The following is a 21,395-nucleotide window of genomic DNA, read 5'->3' on the forward strand; positions in this document are numbered from 1 at the left end:
CACCGGCCACCAGGGCAGCCAGTGTGACACGGAGCCAAAGCACTGCCAGTCCACCCCCTGTAAAGCACCTTAAGTTGGAAAGTGCCCGACGGGAGAGGGTGAAGACTCCTGCCGGCAAAACAGCTCACAAGGGTCCCGGGGGGAGTGCCGAGTCAGCTGTGACTCCTCCTAAGGTGGTGAAGGGGCAGAAGAAGTCTCCAAAGTCTGGTAAGAGCAGTACTGCGGAGAAGGCCGCCATCCTCCCCACCGACCGGGACGCCACCGCCAGCACTATCGTCACTGGTCCGAAGACCACTGCCAGAGTCAGTGCCCTGGAGGGCAGCACTATCGTCACTGGTCCGGAGACCACCACCAGAGTCAGTGCCCTGGAGGGCAGCACTATCGTCACTGGTCCGGAGACCACCGCCAGAGTCAGTGCCCTGGAGGGCAGCACTATCATCACTGGTCCAGAGACCACCGCCAGCGTCAGTGCCCTGGAGGGCCCCAGCAGCCACAGCCCCGCTGGGTACTGAGGGACCGTCATGCCACACACCGCTGCACAGGTCAGAGACAGCAAAGGCAAGCACCGCTGAACAGGGCAAAGACCGCCATGGTGAAGACCGCTGAACAGGGAAAAGCACCGCTGGACAGGGCAAAGACCGCCATGGTGAAGACCGGTGAACAGGGCAAAGCACCGCTGAACAGGGCAAAGACTGCCATGGTGAAGACCGCTGAACAGGTCAGAGACAGTAAAGGCACGCACCGCTGAACAGGGCAAAGATCGCCATGGTGAAGACCGCTGAACAGGGCAAAGCACCGCTGAACAGGGCAAAGACTGCCATGGTGAAGACCGCTGAACAGGGAAAAGCACCGCTGAACAGGGCAGAGACCGCCATGGTGAAGACCGCTGAACAGGGCAAAGACCGCCAAATCAAGCATCGTTAGCCCATCTGCAGCTGGGACAGTGACGGAACTGGGACCGTCTTGGGGAGCGTGATGCACTCTGGGCACCATTCCCCCTCCAGAACCAGTGGAGACATGCATCCACTCCGTCTGTCCTGCACAGGATGAAGCGCTCTGGGCACCAGTCCCCCTCCAGAGCCAGTGGAGACTGTTATCCACTTGAAAGACTGTGGCTTTGCACTCCCCAGGATGGTACAGTGGGCAACCCACCCACTGTAGAGACTTGAGAGACTGTGGCTTTGCACTCCCCAGGATGGTACAGTGGGCAACCCACCCACTGTAGAGACTTGAGAGACTGTGGCTTTACGCTCCCCAGGATACAGCAGTGGGCAAACCACCCACTTGTGAGACTTGAGAGACTGTGGCTTTGCACTCCCCAGGATACAGCAGTGGGCAAACCACCCACTTGTGAGACTTGAGAGACTGTGGCTTTGCACTCCCCAGGATACATCAATGGGCATGGAGCCCCCTCGTGGATCTGGCGTGGTGCTCTAATCCGGCTGAGGTGCCCACCCCTTCCCTTGCCCCTGAGGTGCCTATTGTATTTCTATCTGATGCCCCTGCAGTGTTCTCTCCGTTTGTGGACAGGTATCTAGTGTGGGCCTCGCCCATGCATTGTGGGACCAGTGGTCCATGGACATTGATATGTGCATACCTGCAGTACTAATCGTGATGTATGATTTTTAAAATGTTTATATATATCTGTATATATTTGGTTACTGTATTTTGATACATTACAAAGTTTGAACTGATTTCCTTTTGTGTTTGAATTCTTCCGGGGGGGTTGTGGGTTGTTACTGTGCTGTTTGGAAATGCATTGGTGTGTGTGTTGTAGTGGGTGAAGGTCGGGGTGGGGGTGAAGGTGTTGCGTGCGTGTGTCCGTGACTTTTGCCTCCCCCCTCCCCTATGTCGTAGGTGCAGTACTCACCGGTGTCTTCGGCGCCTACGTTGCTGGTGTTCGTACAGGAGCAGGAACACAAGCGCAGGGAGTATTTGTAGTTCTGGCTCCATGGTGGACTCCTTCCTCGTGGAGTGTGTTGAGGTGAGCGTTTTCCCATTGTAAGAGCTGTTTCTGCCGTGTTTTTATCCACGGTGAATCCGCCCCGGAAAAGGTGGCGGATTGGCGGGTTGTGATACTGTGGGCGGTACATTGTCTTCCGCCTGTCTGTTGGCGGTGACCGCAGCGCTGCTTGTCTGTACCGCCGTGGCGGTCGGAGTGTTAAAGTGGCTGTCTATGTTGGCGGTTTCCGCCACGGTCATAATTCCCTTTTTTTGTCCGCCGGCCTGTTTGCGGTATTACCGCAGCTTTAACACCGTCCGCCAGGGTTGTAATGACCACCCTAGTTTGCTGTGATACAAATGTAATCCATTGCTTGACAAGTGGTCCACATCAGGTGGATAGTGTGAACAGTACTCTGCTGTAAAGTTTGTCCTACCAAATGCAGGCACATCATGATGGAGCACTGGAACAACAACTCTGGCAAAATAGGCCCAGCTTGGAGCCTTCCATTTTGGGTAGATGATTGCCCACACTGCTTCTGCAAAAGAAAAAGGGAGGGGAATCAGCACTAATATTTTAGCCAGCTTTCTGTTTACAAATGTGCCGTTAGGTGATTGCATTCGTAAGGCCCCTCCTACCTAAACATGCCCATACTAGTACATTGGATTTTTTTCTGTTGTGGTGTGTTAGAAATGGGGTCTCTAGTTGGCAGAGGTATACAACCTTGTCTAGGTAGGGACCACAATCCTAGTCAGGGTAAGTCACATACAATCCAAATTATCATGTGCCCACCCTCTGGTAGCTTGACACTGAGCCTTAAGTCTTGAAGAATCAACAAATGTCTATTGTGTGCACAAAGTACTTGGCATGCATCAAAATTACACGCACAAAGGCTGCAGAGGAGGAGATGCGTAGAAAAAGGAAGGTGTGCGTCAGATTTCCTGATGCGCACAGCCGATGCATCGATTCTTCCCACGCTGTAACGGCTTTACGTCAATTTCCGGCACGCAGTCTTGGATCCTCCCTGCGATTCAGGTTTTTTTTGACACCCAGGGACGATGCTTGGAAATCCTGGGCATGCAGGATTAAATCACAGATGCTACGATGATCCGATGTGGCGATGTGTCACAATTTCTGTCGCGTGAAGACGCTGCACCGATTCCTCAGGAAGTCGGGCTACGTTGTGGAAAACTTATTTAGGAGTTTTCCACTATCAGGACATAAAAACATACCAATATATATCCTGCCTTTTACCTACACAGACGTGGGCCCCGTGCTCACTATGCCACTAGATTCAAGCTAGCCTGGCTGAAGAGGGGTGATACCCCGAAACTGGTCCCAGGATGCTTGTTTCTGGTCCAGGGAGGACCTGGTCTGGCAGATTGGGCTGGACTGTTCCCATGGGGAACAGGGTCAAGACTGATTTGCATATGACTGGCTCCAAACTGGAATGGCATGGTGAGCAAAAAAACTGATGGATAAACCCAGATCTGTGACTGGAGGTGAATGTTTGATTTGTTCTACATTCTGTCCATCACCTGTTCTTTTTGCGTTTGTCATCCCAAGTGGGAAGGGTATTCCCAGACGTGGGTCCCATGCTCACTATGCCACCAGATTCAAGCTAGCTTGGCTGAAGAGGGGTGATACCACTAAACTGGTCCCAGGATGCTTGTTTCTGTTCCAGGGAGGACTTGGTCTGGCAGTTCGGGCTGGACTGTTCCTATGGGGAACAGGGTCAAGACTGATTTGCATATGACTGGGTCCAAACTGGAATGGCATGGTGAGCAAAAAAACTGATGGATTAAACCCAGATCTGTGACTGGGTGTGAATGTTTGATTTGTTCCACATTCTGTCCATCAACTGTTCTTTTTGCGTTTGTCACCCCGAGTGGGAAGGGTATGCCCAGATATGGGTTCTGTGCTCACTATGCCACCAGATTCAAGCTAGCCTGGCTGAAGAGGGGTGATAGCCTGAAACTGGTCCCAGGATGCTTGTTTCTGGTCCAGGGAGGACCTGATCTGGCAGTTCGGGATGGACTGAACAGGGTCAAGACTGATTTGCATATGACTGGGTCCAAACTGGAATGGCATGGTGAGCAAAAACAACTGATGGATTAAATCCAGATCTGTGGCTTGGGGTGAATGTTTGTTTTGTTCTACAATCCGTCCATCAACTGTTCTTTTTGTGTTTTACCTACTCTACCTTAGGGTTGACTTATGTGTAGAAAAAGGGGAGTTTAGGGCTTGGCAAGTACTTTTAAATGCCAAGTCAAAGTGGCAGTGAACCTGTACACACAGGCCTTGCAATGGCAGTCCTGAGACATGGTTAAGGGGCTACTTATGTGCGTGGAAAAACCAGTACTGCAGGTCCACTAGTAGCATTCAATCTAAAGGCCCTGGGCATATGTAATGCACTTGACTAGGGACTTACAAGTAAATTAAATAAGCCATTTGGGTATGAGCCAATGTCACCATGTATGAAGGAAAGAGCGTATGCACTTTAGCACTGATTAGCAGTGGTAAAGTGTGCAGAGTCCTAAAGCCAGCACAAATGAGGACAGAAAAAGAGAAGGAGGAAGGCAAAAGGTTTGGGGTTTGTGCTCCTCTTGATGCAGTTGATCAGAGCGTCCTTTTTTTTAACTTCCGTGAGGTGGTGGTGGTATATGTTAAGGGCGGCCTTGAAGGTGGCACTACCGCTTTATTTTTACTGAATTGCCTATTGTCTTTCCATCCATTTGCATTCTCTCTTCAGGGGTTGGAGCTCAGGTATGAACCATCCGGAGGTCATGTGGGCCCTTCTGGTGTTGATGTTTCATGTGGTTGGAGTTTCTTGTGGGGGCAATTTCCTCTGCACAGCTGAGGATCCAGTGGGTGTCTTGCTACAAAATGCCAGTGGGGTTGGGACTTTTGCTGTTGAGAGCGGCTGTCCATTGGGTCTCACGATTATTCCCATCTTCGGTGAGGGGGACGGGAGGTGTGGGCAAGGGTTCTGGCGTGCTTGTTATGGTGAAGTGTATGATGTGGTGGTCAGTTCACGTAAGCTCCTTCATGTGGGAGAATTTTATGTTGTTGCTGGTGGTGAAGATGGAGTCCAGGATGTGTCCTGTGTTGTGGGTGGGGCTGGTGACTAGTAGCTTGAGTCTGATGTTTTCAGGAGGAGCACCTTTCTTTTGGGCCAACTCAAGCTCTGTCAGTTGGCACAAGTGGAAATAGGTAGAGGAGGACTCAGGTGATGTGCTGTCACTTGTGCTGGCTTTCTGCCTGGCAGTACTGTGGATGATGTCTCTTGTGCACCTACGTGAACAAACTAGAACATTATTCAGTGAAAAATGGCATTTTTGCAGTTTGAAATATTCATACAGACAATATAATTTTGTCAAGTTATCCCAAACAATGCATTAAATTTATGCACAGCAATAGTGTATCCATTCCACTCCAAACCATAACATAATATTTGAATTAGGATAACAACAATATAAAGATTTAAAAGTTTGTTTCAAGTGCCTATAATGTGAGAGAAAAATAGAATAATCCTTTGAAAATAATGCTGGTGTGTGCTTAAAGTTCTAGGGGGTAGAGGAAAGATAGAATAATTCTTAAAAGTGACTGCCAGTGTGCACCTCAGGCCTCAGAGTCCTCTGGCAACAGGCAGGTGTAAGGAAAAATTTAATAATAATAATCCTTCAAAAAATGAATGCTGATTTGTGCCTAAGGTGGGCAGGAGCTGCAGGGGGAAATCAAATAATCCTTAAAAAATTAATACAGATCTGTGCCTATGGCCTAAGAGACCTATGGCAGGCAGAAGGTGCAGGGAAAAATCAAATAATACAAAAAAAGTAATTGCTTGTGTCACATTAGGAACTGTGAGAAATCACGTGGGAGCCAAAGAGGTGAGGGGAAAATAGAAATAATGCAGATATTATTAAATAAAGACTGTGAATACATACTACAATGATCTTTAAGCACATTAAACTGATTTCTGGGAAAAAAGTGAAAAAAATGAGCAAAAACCAAAATGGCATAGCCCTCTTGTATCTATGTCCCTAGAAAATGGCTTTTAAAATGGGGAAAAAGTATTTATCACATGATTTCTACCCAAAATGGCCGCTGGCCACATGTTCAAACAACATCAAGCAAGGAGGCAGGAACAACAAAGAACACATACAGGCCCATGGCAAAAGCACACTCACTGGCTACACAAAATGGCCACCAGCTGCATGTTCAAGCAACAACAAGCAAGAAGACATGGACAGCAAAGAACACATGCAGACCTATGGACACTTGCTACACAAAATGGTCACCGGCCACATGGCATTGAGAACAAAGACAACAGGGTGGCCTATCGTGAACACACAAACACATACTAGCCAGACAAAAAGAGGCATAGTAGCAATTAAGAAAACACTACCATTAATTCAGCAATGCCAAAACAAAGAATGTCAGCTATAAAAAAAAGCCCACACATTTTCCCAAAGCATCAAAATATTTTTACCCCACTAAAATACACTTTTTGCAGAAAAAAGTGAAATACAAAAAAAAAAAAATACATTTCACATTCAATCCCGTGCCATCCCTGGCCTAAATCATATTTTAAAACAACATTGTAACGGGGCTGCTGCGGTGAAGCACGACGGTGAGGGAGCCTTTGGTTATTGATGAACTGCTTTCTCTTCCCCCCCTGGGGGACTACGGACAGGCTGTTACTCTGAAGTCTATAGGACTTCCTTGTTACAGGAGGCAGTATTGGTGGATACTGAGAAAAGGAGAGGAGAGAGGACGCCAGGAGACGGAGGAGAAAAACACAATGGCAGGAGCACAACCAGCAGACAGTGGAGACAAGAATGTGACATTCATAAAAGGGACAGAGGGGAAGAGGACCGGCACGGAACGAAGGAACGCGAGGGACAGAGAGATGCGAAGCATTCCGAAGAGAAAGAGGTGGACAAAAGATTCATGCTCGGGCCAAGTTCCAGGAGGGACGTGGCTGACCAAGGTTTGGCCCATATTTGGGAAAGGCCATCTGGCAAAATCCACAGATATGCCATGAGAGAGAGAGAGGAGAGGAAGGAGAGCAAAAATAAGGGAGGCTGCAGAAAAGGGCACCGAGATACTTCATATCACCCTAAATGGAATTAGTTATTGGGGAGCACAAAAGAGACAAAATTAAACACGGGTGAACACTCCTCACCTTCCTTCTTCCCTCAGGAGCACTATAACCCTCCCTTATCCTAACCCAAAACCCAAAGGTGGCCCCAAAACCACCAGCAGCTCTACCTGGAAAGACAGAAGGCAAGACCCATAAAGGGGATGGGAAGCAGAGAAGACTCCATATAACTATAACACTTATGAACATAATTTCTGATTAAAAATAAAAGTAAAAGAGCAACAAATAAAGACGAGAGTGACCCTTAAACCCATACGCCTCATCATTCTTCTTGAAGATAAAACAGATGATCACTATTCAGCCGTTCACAAACATATAGCACAGAAACAGTTGTTTCATGTACCCCAATGTCTAGAACTAACTTTATGGCCCATGGGCAGACTAGGCCACATGGCAAAATAAATTAAAAATGCTAATTTCAAAAAGATGTGGAAAATGTACTTAACTGTCCAACCTGCTTCCCTTAAAAAGCCAAAAAATAGAATGCAAAAAAGAGGCCTCTACTGCAAATCCAGACCACCCACCACAATCAAATTTAAAAAGTTGAATAAAAGGTACAAATATAAACTGAGGCACACCCTTTATCAAACAACACACTTGTCCAAATGATTTTTAACTTACCTACTGTGATGTCATAAAAAACAAAGGGCCTCATTTAAAGTTTGGCAGATGTGTTATTCTGTCACAAATGTGACAAATAGCGTGTTCGTTGAAATCCGATTCCCATAGGATATAATGGATCATAATATAGCGGATGGGATATCAGTCACATTTGTGACAGAGTAACCCCATACACCAAACTCTATATCAGGCCCAAAGTCCTTAAAATCCAATGTTATAAATCCAGAAGGATTTGTAGACAGAGAGGGTGATCCTTTCACCCTAAAATTCAAGTAAAAAGTGACCAATAGACAGACAAAGCACTTGGAAGAGCCTTCTGGACAGTAGGAGGAAGTTTGAGTCTCTGTGGCACTTCCTTCCTGTTGAAAAAAAGTCAAATAAAAACTGCTTTTCACACTAAAATAATACCTGTTCAGACCAGGCATTAAAATGACGCACATCCATAAGTATATAAGGAACACTCACAGAAGGCACTCTGGCAAACAACAGGACAACATGTACCTGTTACTGCTACAGTTCAGCATCTGCAGGTGATGACTGCGATGATGCCATGTACCACCAACACCACCACAGCGCCCTCAACTACCACAACAGCAGCCAAATAGGCAGTGCTGAAGAAGAGAGCAAGTATTTCACCAATAGACAGCCATCCTTGGCCTCAGGGAACAAAACGTCATCCAACACTACCATCCTAAGCAGGAGTCCTTAGTACGCCTTCTCCACCACATTGCTCCTGACATCACGGCAAGATTGGAAAGTCCACCCATGACCAAGCTCCTGGCTGTGCTCCACATGCTGGCCTCTAGCTCATTTCAGACCACTGCAGCATGAGTGGGTGATATCTCTCAATCATCCATTTCTGCCTTTCTACCTACGGTACTGGAAGCCATCATCCCCCTCACTCCCCACTACATCCTGTTCCCCCACACCCAGCAACTGCCCTAAGAGACAAAACAAGGATCCTACAAGATTGCTGGGTTTCTTCATGTGCTGGGTGCTATGGATTGTACATGTGTCAAACCTGTTCCTCCAGCTGCAACTGAACACCTTTATAGGAACAGGAAACACACACATTCCAGTGCAGTGCAGGGGCTCTCCTATGGCTCCCTGCACCCATTCTCTACCAGCTTTTTCATGGTGGTGGTAGCGTCACTGAACTGTTTTTGGAGAATGAGGTCATAATCCCCAGACTAGGACTTGTGCTACCTTCAACCGCTGTGATCCAAGATCCTGGCGGAGCCGACAGTAATGTGATGGCCAGAACGGGAAACATCCTGAAAAACTAGGTCTAAACCACTACTTGCCTGAACCACTACTGCTAAACAACTAAAAAGTCTCTACAACTAAGTACTGAACAACTACTGTCTAAACAACAATTGTGTCTGAATAACAATTGCCTGAACAACTACTTTTAAGGTAAGGTTTTCTTTTTGTTTTTTATGGTTTATTAGTTGTTTAGAATATATATATATATATATATATATATATATATATATATATTAGTTGTTCAGGCAATTTTTATTCAGGCACAATAGTTGTTTAGACAGTAGTTGTTCAGTACTCAGTTGTAGAGACTTTTTAGTTGTTTAGCAGTAGTGGTTTAGGCTATAGTTGTTTAGAACCTAGTTGTTCTGTCACATATTCGCCCAGAACGCCTCATTGGCAGCAGTTCAGATTGCCACCACGAGTGTGGCGGTCTATAGACCGCCACACTCAGAGTGACTTTACATTTTGCCACTGCCCCACATTTACGACAATCTGCAAACCTGAGGCAGCACAACAAATAATGCCACCCAGGCGGTGGCAATGCCATTTTCTATTAAGACAAATACTTGATACTCTCATTGTGTATACTTCTCTCATCTGCATGGTGCATACTGCAGCACACATAGAAAGAGAACATTGCCATCATTGGTTGCTCATGTGCAGGAAAGGAAACCTTACTGCACAAAAACAATCAATCCTGTAAAACAGGCATCTTTATACTATGATGCAAGGGTGCCTACATTGGAGCTTGGCAGCTGATTTTCTGCCAGCGCATTGGTAGAGGCCTAAAATGCACCATGTCTAGGAGATATGGCACATTGCTGGCCTCTACTGGTGGTGCAGAGCAGTGTAGCAAAACACCTCAGGTCCTGCCTGTGCTACAGGGATGTGTAAAGTAGTCACACACATGGTAATACATCTCAGGCTACTATGCCACGCTTTGCATGATGTCTACATACACACATGCATACTAGTCAGGAAATATCGATAACAGCTCTTTGTGCAAGGGAGGTGTACCATGTCAAAGGTGGGGGGGGGGGGGTTTACACAGCACACAGGGCACACTACCTGTTTCATGGCACACACCACACAAAATAGGTTCTAACTCACACTACATGGCACTTTTGCAAGTCATAAATTATAGGACAAATGTACAATAATCTGCAAATCACCCATATCGCGCATGGGTGAACTGTCATGCTACACAAAGCATACAATCACCATGCCCCTGAGGCTGTACCCTTGACTGAAAAGTGCACAACCACACACCAATACAATCATGCATACAACCAGGAACCCATGTAATGTCAGATTCAAGCCTGATTCTCTACTCCATTTACAAATACTGTGCCAGGCCAATGAGAAAGAAACACTAGCGCAAGTCTGACACTGTCTCTTCTCTTCCATTGCAGTGGACCAAGGTTCAGGCATACAGCCATAGGTCATAACCACATATGGAAACCCACATACTGTTGCTGAGAAGGCTTACAATGACGCACACCAAAGGCCCAGAAATGTGGTGGAGAGGGCATTCGGCATCCTAAATCCAGGTTCAGGTGCCTTGATGTATCTGGAGGAAGACTATTATATGCACCACTCCCTGTGTGCAAAATAATATTAGTCCGTTCAATTTTGCACAACATCTGTGTTCACACCAATGTCCCCTGGGAGGAACAGGTGGAGGTCCGCAGGATGGAGGATGAGGACAATGATGCACAACATGAAGATGGGAAAGCACAAAACTCTGCTGTTCATACATTCTTCACTTAGAGACTGTACTTTATTCATCATTGACCACATGTTTTTAAATAACTAATCTGAACACAGTTTTGTCTTGGAGTACTTTTGTCACATTTACATGCCTTATCAACTCACCCACATCTTGGAAAACACACAGTTAGAAACCAAATAGGAACACACTCAGGAAGACCAAACAACTGCACAAAATGCACAAATACACGAATGTGTGGGTGTAATTCATGCATTGCCTGTTGAACATATATTTTACATAGCAACACACATATCACCCAAATCTTTCTGGTTGAATTTTGACAGCAGCCAAAATGAAAAAACAAGTGATGACTGTTCTTCAGATGTCTGGCCTAGGTAAGACACGAGTTGTCAGTACCTACAACAGTAGGTCAGTGTCTGCTATGTAACAACTTAATGTCTGAATGCCACAATCACAGGTGACAACTTACAACATACCCTTCAGTGGCACTCACATGTATGACTAATAGTGAGTTTCATATAGAAGACAATGCAGCTGTATGTCGCGGTCTGTCAGACTCAAATTAGGTGTAATCCTACATGCATGTCAAGCAATGTCATAGCAAGTCATAAACCCTTGGCAAACTGTATGTGTGAATAAGGACACAGACATTTAGAAACATGCATTTTCTACTGATAGCTGTCAGGACTATTCACACAATCCAGCCACACTTACAGTGCATGGGACAAAGGAAGGTGTATGCAGATGTGTGTGATTGCTCATGTCAAACAACCAAATATGGAAGGACAGCTGAGACAGTCCTCTACTTAATTCTGGCAGCCAATTATTAGAGGTGACTCAAAGACTACACAAGTGTTGTGACTGGATATGAGAGATGTGTGTGTGTCAGTCACTCATCTTGCAAACAATGGAAATGGTATGGCAAACATTCCTTAGACTGTAGAAGAAGCAATGTCTTTTGGTAAATTTCACATGTATGAAATACTAGGAGGTGCATGAAGGACTGGAGAGTAAGGACAAAGAAGATGAGGAACAAAGACAATTTGCACAAATTGTTCCAGCAATGTTGCCCTAGAAACCTACAGTACACAACCTGGCTTCAATGTGTGGGAATGATTACACATTGTCAAAAACACACTTCACAAAACAACATTGTAGCCATGTAAGTCCAAACACATAATTACACACATTGTGTAGGACAGTAAACATCCCAGTCACATTGTCAGCAACTCCCCCTGTGTGCTTGGCCAGCACAAACAGTATGAGTGAAGCAAGTTGAAACTGGCACTATCTGTACCTTGGGTCTGGGGACATGTCCCTGTTCCACTATCTACCAACAATTTAACAATCCATAAGAGGAACAAATATCAATTAAAAGCACATAGCCATGTACATCTGAAGTATATGATAAGACAAGTCTGACATAACCAACCTGTAAGTCCATAGAACATAATAGGGCAAGGCTGACATCAACAACCTGTAAGTCCCTAGTACATAATAGGGAAGGGGAGTTCAGTTGTGCAGTTGGATTCCTACACTTGACTTTGAACTGCAGTGGCGTAACAAAGCTTTAGGATGGCCTCCGCACAATCTCCTGAGGGGGCTCCATCCACATGTACACAGTCAGGGGCCTGCCGCCTATGCACAATGTACTGAGCTGAGGGGATCCGCTTGAGCTCGGGCCACACCAGCACCAAGTGGCCTGTTGGGTGTTTATTATGCCAATGGTGCACTGATGTGTAGCATGCCATCCCTGTCTGTCAGCAGCCCTGCCATGCAATGTGTGCTAAAAGGGAAGTCAGTGCAAAACTACGTAGTGAGGAATTGTACAGTCAAAGTGTATGTACAGACAAAATTGACACAAAACGCAATGTTCATGCAGTGGTTAAATTGGGCAGGATCAGAGGGGCATGACGTGCCCCTCCTTTTTTGATTTATTCAAAACCGTTCCCCTACTTTTTGTAAAACGACAACTGTCCCGGGACTGTTAATTCTGATACTTCAAATGCGCTCCAGCTGAAACATCGTGCATTGAGTCTCCTGTGCGGTGAAATAAAAGCTGTGCTGATAGTTGAACAAGCCTTCCTGCCAGGGTACTTGCTTCCCTGAAAGAAACGCAAATGTGCACAACGAGTTAATTTGCAAACGTAAAAAACTCTTGGGAGCTGCTACTGGCTTTAATTGATCTAATGATTCAAAGCTTTGGATGACAAAGATTTCTTTTTGAGTGGCAGTGCAAAGAGTTAGTAAATGAGTTGTGAAGTGCCTGCTTTTAATTAAAACTGTATTTATATAGTGCTTACTAACCCTGAAGAGGTGTTGAAGGGACAGTTATATCAAAAAAATTGCATTACTTATATTCTGGGTATTACTAAAATCCATATTTTGAAAGCACCATTTTCTCTTAAACCTTTTTGTAAATTTTTTAGCAGTCTATCTTATACTGCGTGTAATGCAAGTTTCAATTAATAACTTACATATTCATACCGGCTCTGACCTTGTAGCCCTATGCAAAAGTCACTATTCTCCACTGCACAAACCAAGATTTAATTCTGTGATTCTCTGGTTACACTTAGACCTCTGCAGTGCATTAACTAATAGAAGTTCCTTAATGCACGATAGTGCATTTCCCGCTGAGTAGCATCTTTGTTAAATGTATTTTTTATTTAAGGTGCATGGTATTTTACAGGTAGGTACCTGACTGTGAAAGACCAAATAAACGTACAGAAGATTTTGCTTGTTTGTCCACATCTTTGACTCCACCCCTCTCTCACTGACCCCACCCCATTTCATGCAGCATCACATTTTCCATACTTTTTTTAAATTCACTTTGACCACTGCCTTCATGTACCTACTAGGTGCCCCATCGTCTGTGTGGCCTGTAACTTCACGCATGAACAGATGAAAAGTTGCAACATATGTCATGGTGTTTGTGAAAAACCACCTCTGAACATTTAGATACAGTAAAGATACACTAATATGAGCAAATATTTTACTCTGAAGGTGCTCAATTACCAATGATGGATTCAAAATATTGTAGAAGTGACATCCCTAAACACACCACTGTAGTAAGCGGAACAGATCACACATGAAGAACACATACCACTTAATAGCATGTCAAGCAAAAAAAATCCATGACATATCCAAAAGCATGCATGCACAGGGAACTGTAATTTACACATGCTGCTTTACATTACAATGTCTGCCGCTTGGGACACACCATAGATTGTCACACACATGCACTGTCATAGGTATGGGTTAGCAGATCACATATATGGCAAAGTCACCAGCATACCTGGGTATACAGTCGTCAAGGGTATCATGTGTATGAACGTGTTTCACACATGGGCCAGCTACCCTAATCTGTGTGGCTAAACAAAGAGAAGAAATGTTCCATCTGTGTAGTGTGTTACCGCTAATGCATGTTCCCTCACATATATACACTCACAGTACACTCGTACACATGTGAAGACAGGAATGTGGGAAATAGAACCATATACATGCACACTTGCAATCCACATCACTCCTCCCATGCATCCCACAAAGGACCATACATTAAGACACATTTCACAATTTGCGTAAAAAGAGATGCATACAGTCATTTTCAGCCATCATAGATTCATAAAAAATTACGCATTGTACTTGGTGTCAAAATTAATACAGTGTACCCTGTCAGTTGTCCATGAAAAATACATGCATTGCCATCATGCGTAAAAAAAAAAAAGAAAGACTCATTATATCAAAATGTGATGCATATGCCCAGGAAGTGATGCAATTGTACTTCCTTGCTGCAAACCAGGAAATGTGAAGTTACTTAAACTCTCCTTTCACAGTCTTTTAGTCTGTGCTTGTGAGAGGCTGTGTGTTGCTTGTGCTGGTGTAAGTATTGGTGTTACTGAGCCTTTTGAGCTGTCTGCGGTATGCTTTTTGTCCCTAAAGCATTTATTCTAGTGTTTTTTGTCATATTGTGCTGTATTTAAGTGTTATTGTCGGGTATCTGTCTCTTGTGTAGATTAGTTTGTTGGGGTAGTTTGGGGTTTTATTCTTAGGTTTTGGGGTGCAATGGATTTTGGGAGGGATATGTTGGGGAAGGGAAGGGAATGTTGCATGACTTCTGATGAGCTGGGAGGTTTTATATGGCTCATTAGACACTACCCGCCTAGTATAGTGGGCTACAAAACTGAGGCACTGAAATGGTGGGGCAAGGTCCTTTTCCAAATCACCAGTGTATTCAATGTCCAGCATACCGACCACCAGCTGAAGCACCGGTGGACAGACATCATTGCCCGGGAATAGGACGACCTGGACTACCTGGGAACTGAGGTCGGCGGAACTGTGGGTGAGTACACCATATATATGTGCCTAATACCTGCTTTGCATTTGCATGTCTGTTTACCATAGGGCTTATTTTGCCGTGTCATGACAAAGGCCAGGGCTGCCAGTAGTGTGTCTGCGCTGACCTGCTTCCATGCCAAGGGCAGCAATGCACCGTCAGCCAGACAGATGGCATATTTCTGTCTTTGTTCCCTGTGCTTGGCCACAAGATTTTGATGTGCACCAATGCCAACACATGTCATGGTGCAAGGGTACATAGTTACCAGGGACAACTACAACTATCCAGGGACAACTGTCCATGTCCATCAAGGGCCTGACCATTGTAGTATGTTGCATGGTCATAAACATGTGATGACAAAAGTGACACAGGAGTATAGGGAGTCGTGGATGAGTGTGTTCCATGAGTCATATATGTGCAGAGTGCAACTACAATGTTCTATGCTTGTAAAAGAGACATGTATGTATGGTTCCAGCACATATCTGTATAGGTTAGCCTGGCCTACCAATGGCTGTCATAGAGACATGTTGAATGTCTCAATTTAGTATTCCCTAACCTAAGTCTTCTATGTCCATCAGCAAATCATGTGCAATCTGTAAAGGTTGTTCAAAGTGTTCATTGTTTAACATTAATAGTGCTGTATCTCATGTTATGTCTTGCAGGTGGGCCCACCCCCTCCACCATTGGAGAAGTGGCAAGCTTTTCAGCCCCCGATGTTACCAATAAGTGACATCCTATATGTCTAATGTGTAGTGCAAGGGTTGTGTGTGATGTTGTATGATGCGTGCACTGCCTTGGAAAAAGTGCATGTATGGCAATTTGGACACCATTTTCCATCCTTGGGTATGGACAGTATGCCAAACGTTATGTCCAGGATGTGGATTACAGTCAAATAATGCACTGGTAGCAATGGGTGCTGCAAGGGTCTTGTGATTGTTGGACATCGTGTATGAGGTCAAACACAGTGATGACAGTCTAGATATGTGCCAGAATTACGGGGTCCTACACAGGTATGCAGGGTGGCAATATGTTGGTCACAGTACATGTTACTGCTCTGTGTGTCACACATAGTACAGAATAACTCAGGGCATGTTAGGATTAAGGACTGTGCAAATAAGTCACTAAGGGGCTTTTTATTAAGCCCCTTGCTCTGCCAGTGCGTCACTTTTTCACATATAAAAAGTGACACACCAGAGGCACACGTGGTGTGTGACAAAGCAGCTCAGCTTGTTAGGACAGTCCTCAACATACCACACGTGAACACTGCATATGAATTTTATCCCAATTTTGTGTTCTACCACATTCTCTATGTAGGATGTCGCAACATTGCCAAACCATGTCATCCTCACAGATCTTGTCATGTGTATGACATGAGGCATGTCCAAACAACATTGTCAAATGGCATGGCGCTATTCAGTACATCTTCAGACAGTTCTGGTCGTGATAGTGTCCATGAAGTCATGCACAGCTTCACACAATGAGCGGTATTGGCCAGTGCTGTTGCTGGATCACAATGCAGATATGATGTGATGCATACATGCACTCACATATGAGATGATGTTGTTTGCTGTTGTGTATCACGCTGACTTGAGCTTATTGACAGGCCTTGTTCTGATGAGTGAGGTACATGTCAACTCTTTTAGGGGCAATGGCGTATGCTGAGGGACATTCATGAGCTATCCAACATGATGAGCGTGACCTACTATGAGCATGGTGAATGGTGACCTGGTACTTGGAAGATGTTACAAGCTTGTGCACTGGTATTGTGCAACATTTGTTAGCCATGACACCTTGGACATGAGCAATACATTAAAGATGGTTGTTGTGCAGATGTGTGTTAACCTTGGCCTTGCAGATGTCATTGTGAGATTTGGTTGCCAGCTTATGAGATCTGTAGATGGTATTTGCATTGCATGCTTGTTCTTCATCTGCCCAATGCACATTTTGATGACCCGTCAATCATGTTTCAGCAGCCAACATGACATCAGCACAGAAGCTTGCTTTCTCAAAGCGTGACGAATGCCACTGCTACATCCGTGCTGTCGAGAAAGGATTCTGGAGAATGGTCTGGTGTTACATGCACGAGAAATTAGAGGGGTCTTGGCTGACATTTTTCCCAAGGAGGACCAACCAATCACCCAGACACCACCAGCACTCACATACCAGGGAAGTCAAGTGTTTAAAAGGGGATTATTGGCAAGGGCGGGTAAGTACCTACACTTAGCAATAGGCCACAAACCCCCCATTAGGTAGAGTCAGGGTCTCGATAAATTAATCCCAGCTCAATCCTTGCTATCTTGGCAACAAGCAGTTAGGTTTAATTTAGGAGACAGGTGTGTAAAGCATTTAAAAATCACAAAACAGTAAATAAGTAATAAGTAAAACACTATTAAAATCCAACAACAATTTATAAAAATAGATTATGTTTTTATCTTAAAAATGAAATTTAAATGAAAATAAATCCAAAAAAGGTAACCAGAGATATGAATTTTTAAAGAATAAATGTTTTCTAGCGCTAAGAAATCAAAAGAGCCAATCTGGATATCTGGTTGCACTTGACCGGGCCAAAGTCGAAATTTTAGGCCAACCACAATAGAGCCCTGCTCGGCTACAGTGAGCAGGAGGCCTCGGTTAAAGTTTTACCTTCAGACTTAGGGCCTATTTAAGAAAAGTAGCACTGCATCCAATGCAGCGCCACTTTTCTTTCCCCCCTCAATGCCACCATGTGAGCGCTGTATTAATGATATGGCGCAACATGGTAGTATTAGGAACAATAACATATATTTTTTTGCGTCAATAATAAGAATAATTTTGATGCTAGTGGAGCAAAGTGCAAGCAGGCCCATTGATTACAATGGTTGTGTCCTTTTAATGTCTGCATTCAGCATCATGTTGCGCAGAGGGTTAGAAAGTGGTGCAATGCACGCATTGTGCCACTTTGTAAATCTGATGCAAGGAAAAGGCCACCTTAGCACCATCTTTGCATCAAAAGAATGGCACTAAGGTGGCACAAGGGGCTCTTAAATCTGCTCCTTAGTCTTTTTCTTGAATATTTTCTGGACCGGCACAAAGTCACCTGTTGAAGCCGTCCTCCCTGGAGCCCTCTTCGAACACGTGTCGCAGGAGGCCTCGGTGAAGGATTCTACATTTGGATGTAGACAATTTTTCGGGATGGAAATCTTCATTCAAGTTGAAATTGAAGCTGATTTCCCTGGAGCCCTCCTCGGATCCACTGTGCGGGAAGCCTCAATCAACTTTTTACATACGGACTTAGAAACTTTTTGGGAGTTTTTTATCTCTCCGACATTGGACGACCCTCCACAGCAAGCCGACTTTGATTCAACACAATCAAATTGCCTTTTCATGAGCCCCTAGTGAGATCCTGGAAGTCTTGGGCTCTGGAGCTTTCCAGTGGGATGAACCTGCAAGTTGGCCGGCTTGACACACAACATTAGGTTGGCCCACTTATGAAGCTTTTTTACAAAATTGTGTGGCAAAGTCAATCCCAGGGAGCAACATTCTCCAAAAATCCAAGATGGCAAAAATTCAATCTCAGAGGTTACGTCTGGCTGAGCCCACCCCCTGGTGTGGCTAAGTTTCCCTTGGCACACCCCTTTCCAGATGTAATCTAATCAGTGGGTACCTGGATGTCTGGGTTTGTAGGAAAAAGGGAGTTACAGTTGCTGTCCTGAATGTCCTTCCCTCCTTTGAAGCACTCATCCTTGCAACACAGGTCTCCTTGCAGCAAGGGTGCAAGGATGCCCACATTTCAGGGCTAAGTGTTGTGCAGAAAGAGAGACCTTCCTGTGTGAACACATACATAAGATGTGGTTGATCCTTACAATGGGTGGTGCAGGATGCAGGACACATGACTCAAGTTGACAAGGAGGATACGTGTGGACATCTCACCCCCTCCCATCCCTCTGACAACACACATGGTTGACATGAGGACCTAGCACATTTCCCCACTTGTGCATATGTGGATGCACCAGGTTGAAACACCCCCCTCAGGGGAGGCATTGTAATACTGCTACAAAGGACTGGCACTATTGTGGGCCTAGCTTTTGCATATTTTATTATGTGTTGCAATCATCAACAGTCATTGTAAGTGGCAGACAGCATTCCTGTTAGTTGATGTTGAAGGAGTATCCCTTCTTGCACATGTGCATTTGGACCTGCAACAGAGGCACACCTACACCATACTATAGGTGTGCCTGTGTTGGTGTTGGGCTGAATTTATTGGCCCATCATCAAGGGTAGTACAGAGATGCCTTGCATCTCAGTGACAACTACATGTCCCTGCACATTTGCAATGGTGCAGCACAGTACAGAAAGCTTGGCTGCTATACTGCACTGCATCATTTAATCATACATGGGTAACTTTGTGCCACATTTCACAGACACTGACATTATAGTTCCCCACCAGTGCATATTTCTTCATGACACTTCAGTGGTGCAGTGTAGTAGCTCATATTTACCATGACAAGGAAAGGCGCCTTTCATGCCTTATCATGGCCTGGGAATGATGTGCCCCTTTCATTCCTGACACTGCATGTAGTTGCCATTCCATGTGTACTGCTGGGGTATTCCCATGCAATACATGAGTGACCAACCCAGCTTCTGATGCCTTTCTAAATTCTCACATCTGGGTTTGCTTCAGTTTTGTCCAACAACTCAGGGGTGGTGTAGAAATGACAAGAGGGTGTGCAAGATCTTTGTATGTCCCTGAAATGTAATGTTTCTATGTGTGTTGCATTGTGCATCACGCATAGGGCCCTATTTACAAGACAATGGTGCATCAGTACTGATGCACCACTTTTCTTGAACACACCTTGCTCCACCCAACAATACCATGGTAGCACCATATTTACAATAGGGTGCACCTTGGCAGTAATTTCCACAATAGCCTCAAAATGTATGCCAGTATTGTGGTGCTTTGCTGCATTAGTGCCATAAATTATTGCGCTAGTGCAGCAAAACACAGGGAGGTAGGTTTTAAAAATTACGTAAAAAGATGAAGAATTTAAATCTTGTAGATATCAATACACAATTTTTGCTGACCTCCCTGTAGGGGAATGCCCACTTTGCATACATTAGGGCTGTCACAGGCATATTGGCCCTCATTACGAGCCTGGCGGTCTGTGACCGCCAGGCTCGCGGTTGGCGGGAGCACCGCCGACAGCCTGGCGGTGCCCCTTAGGGCATTCTGACCGCGGCGCTTTGGCCGCGGTCAGTGCAGGAAAACCGGCGGTCTCCCGCCGGTTTTCCGCTGCCCGTCAGAATCCTCCAAGGCGGCGCAGCATGCTGCGCCGCCTTGGGGATTCTGACACCCCCTACCGCCATCCTGTTCCTGCCGGTTCGCCCGCCAGGAACAGGATGGCGGTAGGGGGGTGTCGCGGGGCCCCTGGGGGCCCCTGCAGTGCCCATGCCAATGGCATGGGCACTGCAGGGGCCCCCGTAAGAGGGCCCCGCTTGTATTTCACTGTCTGCATAGCAGACAGTGAAATACGCGACGGGTGCAGTAGCACCCGTCGCACCTTCCCACTCCGCCGGCTCGATTCCGAGCCGGCGTCCTCGTGGGAAGGTTGTTTCCCGCTGGGCTGGCGGGCGGCCTTAAGGCGGCCGCCCGCCTGCCCAGCGGGAAACTCAGAATGCCGGCCGCGGTCTTCAGACCGCGGTGCGGTATTCCTGCGGCGCAACTTTGGCGGGCGGCCTCCGCCGCCCGTCAAAGTTGTAATGAGGGCCATTGTGGCAGAAGGGTTTACAATGTGGACCAATGCATGCATTGCACCCCTTTGTTAATATAGCAAAGAGGAATGGTCATCTTAAGGCTACATTAGCATCAAACAAATGATGCTAAGGCCTTGAAAATATGGCCCGTAGTGAGACAACAAGACCACTTGTAGCTGATGGTATGCAGGGAGGTGTCCCTTTGTGTACCATCCCCACGACACAAGCACCCTTGCAGAATGGGCACATCGCAGCAGCGAAGATGGTAATAGCAGACATGCCCCATATGTTGTGTGTGCATTACATTTGTGCCTATTCCCAATGGTGCAGGGAGGCATATCCCAGTTCTAGCTGCCCCACCCTGCACAACAGGTCTTGTACATGATGTCTAATGAGAGTTACAACTGGGCAGATGGTACAGTTGCCACAGTGAAGGGAATAATGTGAGGGTTGAGAAATGGTGCATATGGGGGAGTCAGTGCACAGTACATGTTTTTACCCATTATTACCCCCATGCAACCCTTTCACATGCATACAGTCGGTCCTATGCTCCTCCTCCTTCTGCCATTTTTTACTTACAACATTGCCCCCCACTGCAACTTACCCT

Source organism: Pleurodeles waltl, chromosome 4_1, assembly GCF_031143425.1.
Source record: "Pleurodeles waltl isolate 20211129_DDA chromosome 4_1, aPleWal1.hap1.20221129, whole genome shotgun sequence".
NCBI classification, from domain to species: Eukaryota; Metazoa; Chordata; class Amphibia; order Caudata; family Salamandridae; genus Pleurodeles; species Pleurodeles waltl.